Source organism: Peromyscus maniculatus, chromosome 4 (assembly GCF_049852395.1).
Source record: "Peromyscus maniculatus bairdii isolate BWxNUB_F1_BW_parent chromosome 4, HU_Pman_BW_mat_3.1, whole genome shotgun sequence".
NCBI classification, from domain to species: Eukaryota; Metazoa; Chordata; class Mammalia; order Rodentia; family Cricetidae; genus Peromyscus; species Peromyscus maniculatus.
In genome coordinates, this window is record NC_134855.1 from 13,222,879 (window position 1) to 13,233,417 (window position 10,539).

Sequence of the window (10,539 nt, forward strand, 5' to 3'; positions counted from 1 at the left end):
TACTGGAGGGTGGACAACTTTCAAACTAAAAATAAAAGACAGTCCCCAAATAGTCCATGTTTAGACACTCTCTCCACGGCCTGCTGTTCCCACTTTTTCTCCTGTTTCCCCACGGGCTCCAGCTGGCGCCACGGCTGCTACAGAAGGAGTGGGTGCGGAGAGGGGGTACAGATTGGTGTGGGGTGTCACTGGGGAAGACGGCAGAGGGCAGGCAGACAGGGAGCTGAATGGACAGGGGGGCACTCAGTGAGGGGCGTGGCTGTGGGGACACTCCTGTTCCTCTCGCTCCAAAGCTCTCAAAGCCAGGACTTCCCCCTGCCTTTCAGGCCATCTAGCCCAAGTCTTGTTTCTCCCATTCTTACCACAGGGCCTCTGCAACGTTTGACCACCAGTCTGAAGGGCCCACCTTCCCATTGCTCAGTCCTGTCCCTTTCATGATGAGAAGCAGTTGGACAGACATGCATGGCTGCCTCCCCCTCCCACCCCCGGAAATCCTACCTTGCCTCCTGCTTGCTTCCAAAGCCACCCGCCTCTGCATCTGACTGAGATTGCAGGTCCCTCCAAATGAGTTGTGAGTCCTTCCCTCCTTCCTTCTCTCCCTCTTTTTCCTCCTGCTTTCTCAGAAACACAGTAGCTCAGCCTGAGCCTCTGGCAGCAAGGCCTGTCCTGCGCTGAGCTCTGTCCCACGGAGGAAAGGGGACTTCAGTCCTGCACACAGGTGAGATTTCCAGATAGTCCCGGCCTTGCCCTGGGAAGCTGACAGGCAGAAGGTCCAGGGCTAGTAGGCACACTGTTCTGCACAAGCCAGGACAAGAGTCACAGGCTCTGAGGTGGGGGTGCGCTTAGCTCAGCCACAGCCTGGGGTCACCTGGGGCGGTGAGGCTCCAGGCCCTCCCAGTGCTCACAAGAAAGGCAGGAGCCTGACTGCAGCAAGTTGAGTCCCTTTCCTGGATCCAGGGAGAGCAACAGTTGCGCTCGGGTCTCAGAGGAGGAGAAGCACGGTTCTTAGTAAACAGCAGAGTGCCGCGCACACATTTATTTTTAACAGATTCAGAAAGCACTCCCGTTCTGCAGCCTGGAACAAGGCTGGAACGCTGGCAGAAGTGATTCAGCCAACTTCAGAAGCAACAATTACCCAGTCCTGGGAGTTAGCAGGAGAGGGAAGCCGGCCTGCCCGCTTTGCTGCCTTTGAGAAACCAGCCTGTGGTTGTCCCCATCTGACACACCAGGGGAGAAAGCCACAGAGAGGGTTAGATGGGTACCCAGGGTCACACAGCCATCATGGGCAGGACAGAGCAGGGCAGAGCAGGAGAGCACAGCACTAAGGGATCCCAAACTGGGTTCTCTTAGCAGAATAAGGGGTAGGGGTGCACCCTGACAGTCAATGAGTCATGAGGATGTGCTGACCAGAACTGCGACCTGGGAGAAAAACCAGAGGTTGAGGCAGAGCCAGCAGGGCCCAGAGGTATCTATAGCCAACCCTCCTCCTCATCTATCTCTCTCTCTCTATCTCTCATCTCTTATCTATCTATCTATCTATCTATCTATCTATCTATCTATCTATCTATCTATCTATCTATCTATCTTTGAGACAGGTGCTCACTATGTAGACCAGGCTGGCCTTGAACTCACAGAGATCTGTCTACTTTGCCTCTGCCTCCTGTGTGCTGAGATTAAAAGCATGTGCCACCACACCCAGGCCTGACTTTTTCAGATAGGTGCTGGGGATTCGAACTCAGGTCCTCATGCCTGTGCCACAATCATTTTACTGACTGGGTCATCTCCCCAGCCCTTTAATTTCAAGGCTGGTTGGTTTTCGTTTTATTTATTATCTTTATCATTATTTGTCCTTCTCTTATTAATCTTGAGAAGGGGTGACCTGACACTGGAGAGGGAACAGTGTCCGGCCATCCTGCCTGTATCCCAGGTGCTCTGAGCACCTATAGCCACTGAGCTGGCTGGACATACTTCCTCATGGTGTTTGGGGGGTCCAGTGCTGGGGGGGGCACTCTCTCTCCTGCTCTTGCCTGCACCCCCACCCTGCTGACTCTGCTAGGGTTTGACTGTGTCAGCTGCCCTCCCAGGGTGGGGGTGGGCCGGGGGTGGCTCCCAGGACGTCACTGTCATCGTGTCAGGAAATAGGCTCCGTGTTCTGCTCAGTGCCTGGCTTCGCGCCAAGGCTCATCGACGATGGCTGACCTCATTTAGAACCAATTTCAGCGTTTTAATAAGCCCCTTGCCTTCTGAATTTCTCTGATGCTGGAGGCCTTCAGGAGCTGTAATCCCCCACTGGCTCTGCCACGTGAGGCCAGCTGCGGCTACGTCCTGACCGTGGGCGGTGATAACCAGCAGCGCAGCTACTGGAGCTGGGCATGGAAGCTGGCCTGGAGAATGATCCAGACTAGTCAGGGCAGGCAGCTCCACAGCAGCATCGGGGCCATAGGACCGCACCCCGCCAGCCTGAAGCTGAGCCCCTAGGGACTTCCTTGTGGCAGATCAACACGCAAGGTTGTGACAGACAGCATGTCTCCCTTGGGGAGCTGCCTGCTGTCTCCTCAACCAAGCACAGTGGCTGAAGGTTGAAGGGGCCGTTGTCCCAGGATGACTCCATGGGACATCTGTGCCTTGAGATGTCCGGCAGCCAGAACAGTGGCCACAAAAGGATCAGCAGGATGGCTACCATAAGGCTCCATCCCAGCAGTGTGGAACCCGTGGCAGGAACCAGGGGCACCCAGCTCCCTGCAGGGCCAGAAGTAGATATCTGTGAGCAAGGCCCTGTGGGGGGTACCCAGAAATCCCATGTAAACCTGAGCAGCCCACACAAGCAAGCCTTCAGGAGGGAGTGACCTGGACCCTTGATGTCCCCCCCCCACCTCACACTCCATCTCTTCTGAGTGTACTGGGTAAAGAGAGGGTGAAGGGGGAAGCAGCCCTACACACACACACACACACACACACACACACACACACACACACACTCACACTCACTCACTCACTCACATTCACACAAGCACCTCTAACAACCTGCTCTTCCTCTTTGTGAGACCACATAGCACACGGAGGTCAACAGCTTCGTTGTCTCAGAGATCACTAGCTCTCCAGGCATCTTTCACCCACTGCTCACCCAAATCTGCCGATCTAACGGGGTGAAGCCTGTCCACCATGGATTTCCCTGTTGCAGCTCTCCTGCCTCACACCACAGGACCTGGACGGCTAGGTTCCCAGCCCGGGAGAGTACCAGAGAGACATATGATTGGCACTCCTTCCTGCAGGGTGCTCCTTGGTTCCCAGGATGTGATGGGATTGACACAATCAGGCCCCAATGTCTGGGTCCAATCTTGGGGATAGGTGAGGTCATAGGGTAGATAGATCCTGTAAGTGTTATTTAATACAGGATCTTTGGGCATACATGGATATGTATGTTTGTGTGTGCATGAGTTCGGGTGCATATGCATGGATATGAGAAAGCCAGGGAACAACCTCAGAGATCCTTCTTCAGGTGCCAGCCACCATTTGTGTGTGTGTGTGTGTGTGTGTGTGTGTGTGTGTGTGTGTGTGTGTGTGTGTTAAGACAGGGTTTCTCACTGGGTTGGAGTCACCAAGTAGGCTAGGCTGTCTGGCTACTGAGCCCTAGGGATCCCACCTGCTTCTGCTTGAACCCCAGCACTAGGGATACAAGTCACCATGCCATATGACAGTGGGTCCTGGGGATTGAACCCATGTCCTTGAGCATATACAGAAAAGACTTTACCAAACATGCCATCCCCCAGACTCAGTTGAGGATATTGAAATAAGAGATGGTCCTAGGTTCTCCCAGGGAACCCAGGAGAGCCAAGGTAGTCCTAGATCTTTTTTTTTTTTTTTCTGGAGCTGAGGACTGAACCCAGGGCCCTGCGCTTGCTAGGCAAGTGCTCTACCACTGAGCTAAATCCCCAACCTCCAGGGTAGCCCTAGAACAAGGTGGCAGGAGTCTCAGAATCAGAGTGGGTATGACAACAGAAGTGAGGTCCAAGGACGAGACATCGCAGGCTTGATGCTGAAAGAATACCCAAGCCAGGGGATGTGGCAGCATCCGGATGAGGAAGAGGCAAGAATGGACTCATTTCAGGCCCAGGAGGAGCCTGCCTGGCTGACCTCAGAACTGCATGTCTGACAGCTCACTGCAGCGGCCAGAGGGTCCACGTGTACTGCAGCCTGGCCTTTGTTCCTCTTCCAACTCATGCGGCTGCTTCAGCACTGAGCGCCTTCAGGTCAGGCTAGGCACGGACACTAAGGTAAGGACTGCTACCTAAGATGGTTACATGAAAGACAAGCCCAGGCTGTGCAAAGAGAAGCAGCAGATGAGTAAGCAGTACGTTGGCGAGCAGCTTCCCAAGGGCAACTTGACGAGACTGGAGTGCACCCCAAACTATCGACAAAGCTGGTCTTATTCCCTGCCTGACACCAGTGCAAGAAGCTACCAGGTGTTGGTACTCAGAGGCGGGCCAAGCTAGTTTGGGGAGTGGGGTTGGGCAGAGATCACAGGGAACTATGGGTACCAGGGATGACCCACACTGGAGCAGATCCATAGGAGAGAAGTGAGTGAGGATGCCCTGGGCACTTGCGTGGCAAACAAAAGGAGTCTACACAGGAATGCTGTCACAGCAATCACTCCAAGTCCCCCATGCTCTCTGTTCAGGTCCATCTGCAGCACTGTGTCTTCCTCAGATGACAAAGTGTGTGCTGGATGTCCTTGTGTGTTGACCCTTGCTCTCTTTCTGGTCAAGGCCACATGAAGGTAGTGAAGTACTGTCCATGACAGTGCGGGCTGTCTACTGGGCAGGGTGGGTATCTGCATTCATGGGAGGAAGAGGAGGGAAAAGAGGAGGAGGAAAAGGAGAAAAGGGGACCTTGGTGGTCTCAGCTGCACCTCGAAGGTGACTTCACTAGGGCTCCAGAGAAGTGAATGGTAGCTATGGCCTGAGCTGCAGGCCTGTAATTGTCCCTTAGACCCCAGCCTAGATCTCTGCAGCCATATCACCTCTGCTGCAAGTATTGGGGCTGCCACATCCCATATGACACCAATGATAGCTGCTGCCTCGCACCATTGACACAACCTGGTGCCACCCAACCCCAGGACTCCCAACTCACCCACCCCCAGGACTCCCAACTCACCCACCCCCAGGACTCCCAACTCACCCAACCGCTTAAGCTGAGGCAAGCAAATTCAGGTCCCAAGGTCTCAGAAGTCACCAACCCTAACCTCCACCCCCACTAGCTCCAGGGCATATCCGGCTAAGAAAACTGATCTCCTCAAACCAGAAGGGGGAAGATCTCAGTCCCAGGAGATCCCAGCCTCTAAGCCCAGGGACAGCGGGCAGCTGAGGTCTGCTGCAGGACACAGCCTCCCGCTCCACGCTCAGCACTTGGCCACCTAAAAGCAAAGATGACCCCTGATGCTTGACAATGAAGTAAGTGTTGCTGTGACAGGCAGAAGGAGGCAGGGGCTCATGCTGTGGCCTCCCTGTTTAGGTCTCCTCTTTCAGGGCACAATAGAGCTGATGTGATAGGTGCATGGTATGTGTGTGTGTGTGTGTGTGTGTGTGTGTGTGTGTGTGTGTGTGTGTGTGTGTGTGGTGCACTGGGGGACGGTGGCTCTCTGAGTTGTCTTAGGCAGAGGCTGGATGTGCCTGTGCTAAAGACCCCAGCAAGTTAACAATCTCTGCTGTTACAAAGCTACAAACACTCCCGAAATCACAAAACAAAGCTCTGGACTGCCATTAAATGCACACTTCGGGACACATTCATCTTGCAGGACGGCCTTCATCATCTTTGTCCAGAGATCTTTCCTCCACACTGACACTCTTCCTTAAACAGCACCTTTTGTTCCTCCCCCAGGCCTGGTATCCACGAGTCTACTATCTGTCCGTATGACCTCTGCACTGTAGAGACTTCACACAAGTGGACGAACACAGCATGTGTATGTTCTGTGTTGAGCTATTTCACACAGCACAATGTTCTCAGGATTTGTCTGCGTTGCAACAGGTGTCAGAAGGCCCTCCCTAAATGATATTCTACTGTGTGGATGGACAGCTACTTATCCATCATCTGTGGATGGGCATTTGTGTGCGTGAGTATGTGTGTGCCCAGGCACTTGTCAATGTGGACGCCAGAAGTTGATGTCCAATGGCTTCACTCAATCATTTCTCCACCTCATTGTTTGCGACAAGTTTTATCACTAAACCTACAACTCAAAAGGAGGCTAGACTTTCTGGCCAATGAGCCCTGGGGATCCTCCTGTCTCCACCTCCTCAGTGTTGAGATTACTAGTGTGCCAACACACCTGGCTTTTATGTGGGTGCTGGGGATTGAACTCACATCCTCCTGCTTGCATGGTGTTCCAGTTTCATTTCTGTGGCTGTGATAAAATGTCCTGACAAAAAGAAACAGTGGAGAAAGTGTTTATTTTAGCTCTCAACTCCAGCCCATCACTGTGGGGTTACTCAAGGCAGCAGGAGCTTGCGGCAGCTGGTCACACCTCACCACACTCAAGAGCAGAGACAGAAAGAATGTGAGCATGCCTATGCTCAGCTTGATTTTTCCACTCTTATATAATGCAGGACCCAAACCCAGGGAATGGTGTTGCCCGCTTCCAGGGTTGGTCTTTGTAGTGGTTTAAATAAAAATGGTCCCATAGGCTCATATATTTGAGTAATTTGTGGAACTGTTTGGGAAGGATTAGTAGGTGAGGCCTCATTGGAGGAGATGCTCACCAGGGGCCAGCATCCTATGCCATTCCCAATTAGCCATTCTCTCCTTCCTCCCCCCTGCCTCTCTCTACCTCATGGCTGTGTCTCAAGGTGTGAGCTCTCAGCTACTGCTCTAATGCCATGCCTGCCTGCTGCTGTGCTTCCCACCATCATGACCATGGACTCACCCTCTGGAACTGACAGCCCCAAATGAACTTTCTTCTGTAAGCTGCCTTTGTCATAGTGTCTTCCCATCAACAGAAAGTAACTATGACAGTTTCCCCATGTCAATTAAGGAAATCAAGACAACCTCCCACAGGCATGCCACAGGCCCACCTGATCTAGACAGTCTCTTTTCTGGACTCTCTTCCCAGATGACTCCAGGTTGGATCAAGTTGACAAAACTAATCATTACAGTGACAAGCCTTTCCTAATGATCCATCCTCTGCCTGTTGCCTCTTTTTGACTCTTGGGCTCATAGTGAGAAGTGATATTGCTGGATCATGTGTGTGATCTTTTTTTTTAATTGGGGGGGAGTATATTAGTTACTCTTCTGTTACTGTGATAAAACACCATGAGCAACTTATAAAAGGAAGAGTTTATTTTGACTTACAGTTTTAGAGGGATGAGAGACCATCATGATGGGAGGGATGGCAGAAAGCAGCAGGTATGGTAACTTGAATGAGAATGGCCCCTATGGGCTCATATGTTTGTGTGCTCGGTCCCAATTAGTGGAACTGTTTAGGAAGGGTTAAGAGGTGTGGCCTTGCTGGAGAAAGTGTGCCACTGAGGGTGGGATTTGAGGTTTCAACATCCCATGCCAGGCCCAGTCTCTCTCTCCTCTTTCTTTCTCTTTCTCTGTAACTTTCAGGTCAGATGTGAGCTCTCAGTCACTTCTCCAGCACCACGCCTACCTACCTGTCACCATGCTTCCTGCCATGATGATAATGAACTCACCATCTGAAACTGTAAGCCAGTCCCCAGTTAAATGCTTTCTCTTATAAGTTGTCTTGGTCATGGCAATTGAACAGTAGCTAAGACAGCAGAAGAGCAGGAAGCTGAGAGCTCACATCTTGAGCCACAAGCCACAAGTAGAGAGAGCCAGGTAGAACTAGTGTAGGATTTAAACTCTCAAGCTCACCCCCAGTGATATACCTCCTCCAGCAAGTCCACACCTCCTAGGCCTCCCCAAACAGCACCACCAACTGGGGACCAAGTGTTAAAATACTATGTGTTGCTCATTCAGATCACCACAGGACAGACTCCCGGGACCATCACTATGCCTTACTGTCTTGTTGCTGACGTTTCTATGTCCACTTTGGATATGGATAGAGCATCAGCACATGAAAGCTGCGTCTCAGTTCCCAACCAAAGACAGCCCCCAGGGTCACAAGGCAAGGAGAACATTTAGTCTCTGACTCTTCTGGCACCAGCCAGAAGACCCAGCTGTCCCCATGGAGCACATGGCCTTCCTAAAGATAAGTAGATTTAAGCCTCATAGATAGGCCACATTCGCTTCTGGCTTAGGCTGCTTCCCTCCGGCGATAATCGGACGCATCATTTCCATAAAGACAAATTCAATAAGGCCCTCCGAGGTTCGTCATCTGTCTGTCAGAGATGGAGCTCTAGAAAAGAACAGGTCTCGGAGCCCAGGGGCCTCTGACATTCATACAGCGGGAGTGGCCTTGATCTGCACGCCCTGATCCAATTTCCCTGCTGCTGATCAAGTTAGGAAAGACTCAGCCTAAGGCAGCGAGGAAAGGGCAGATTAAAATGACCGGGGTGGAGGAGCTGCACCCGGTGGAGAGGAGGCGTGTCAACCTGGGTGCTGGTGAGGACACGTTTCTGGGTAATGACTTGTCGATGTCTGGAGGGATGGGATATTTTAGAAAGGCAGGCCCTGTTGGATGTCAATGCCAAAGGCCCACTTATTGGAACAGGAATCTTTGAATCACAGCTTTCAGCACTGGGGATGGCTGAGGCCACCATGTGCTCACTGCTAAGGATGTCCCAGTCTGCTGCAGGGATTGAGAAGGTGCACCTCACAGAGTCCCCAGCATCCATATCTTAATCTGTGCAGTTGTCCCCTGACTGGGAACATCCTTTGCTCTCCAGAACTCCTTGGAATGGAAAGGTGTACCAGCTCTTCTCCCCGAAACTGGACAGAGGCGTGTCTTTAAGGGCAATGGGAAAACGGAATGTGGTAGTTCGAATGAAAATGGCCCCCACAGGCTTCACAGGGAGTGGCACCATTAGGAGGTGTGGCCTTGCTAGAGTAGGTGTGACCCCGTTGGAGGAAGTGTGTCACCAGCGTGTGCTTTAAGGTTTCAGATGTTCAAGCCAGGCTCAGTGTCTCTCTGTGTCTGCTGCCTGTGGATCCAGATGCAGAACTCTCAGCTTCTCCAGCACCATATCTGCCTGCGTGCTGCCATACTTCCCACCATGATGGCAATGGACTAAACCTCTGTTTGGTAAGCAAGCCCCAATTCAATGCTTTCATTTATAAGAGTTGCCATGGTCATGTTGTCTCTTTGCAGCAATAGAAACCCTAATTAAGACACAGGGCAAGACAGACCTCAGTTGATGAGCAGGTGGCTGTACACTTGGCTGATCATGGACCTTGCTTAGGGTGTGAGCCTTGTGTCTTATTTCTGGTGGTCTTGGGTGGTCTCTGGTGGTTGAAGAGATTCAATTTTTTTTGTCAATGCCCAGGTGTCACCCAAACAACAGATGCAGGATCCAGAGAACCCACCGGTGCTGTGCCACTCTGAAGAGGGGCTACCTTTGAGTGTCCCCTTTGTGGGGAGCACTTGACTGTGGGAGGTGCTGGGCTCAGCAGCCAGGAGCACACAAAAAAGACTTCAGCAGATCAGACTGTTTAGCAGAACAGATTCATACAGTAAGAGGGAGGCAGATGCCAGAGGAGAGAGTATCCTGGAAGATATGGAAATTGATGCAGAGGAGAGAGTATCCTGGAAGATAGGGGAATTGATGCAGAGGAGAGAGTATCCTGGAAGATATGGGAATTGATGCAGTGTCATGGCAACCATGGAGTGAACAGTAGCCAGGGGGTGGGAAAGAGAGTGGCCATGGAGAGTAGTGGATAGTGCCCATTAGGTGAGGTGAACAGTGACAATGGAGTGGAGTAGACAGTGGTCATGGGGTAGAGTGGACAGTGGCCATGGAATGTAATAGACAGTGGCCATGGACAGTGGAAGGAGTGTTCACTGGTTGGAGTAGACAGTGGCCATCAGGTTTAGTAGACTGCAGTTATTGGGTGGAGGAGACAGTGGGGGGTTGAGTGGACTGTGGGGGTGGAGTGAACTGTGGTCATGGCGTGAGATGGGCAGTGGTCATGGTGTGAGTAGGAAAAGTAGAAAGTATCTATGGGGGTACTGTGGAAAGATAACAACTTCAGTGGAAGGAGAGCAACTCTTCACCATCCCACCTGGGCACATGCACAGCAGCCCCTGTGCACATGCTGGGAGAGCCCTGTGTGGCTACATATGCCTAGGATCAAATTTAATTTATAAGCCAAATACAGGAAGAGACTGATTGCAACTCAGAGCGACTCAAACCATATTCTTAATTAAAGGCATTGCAGCTTATGTATGTTTATTTCTGGAATCTTCCCTTGAATATTTCTTTTGACCAGGTTGACCTCTGGGTAGCTTGAAAAAAAAAAACATACAATGAAACCTCAGGTAAGGGACTATACTTCTCTGACTTGCATTAGAAGCACAGAAACAGATACCCCAGTGGCAGACAGATAAATGGTGAATCTCAACCGCAGAGCTGGGCGCACTGCCCG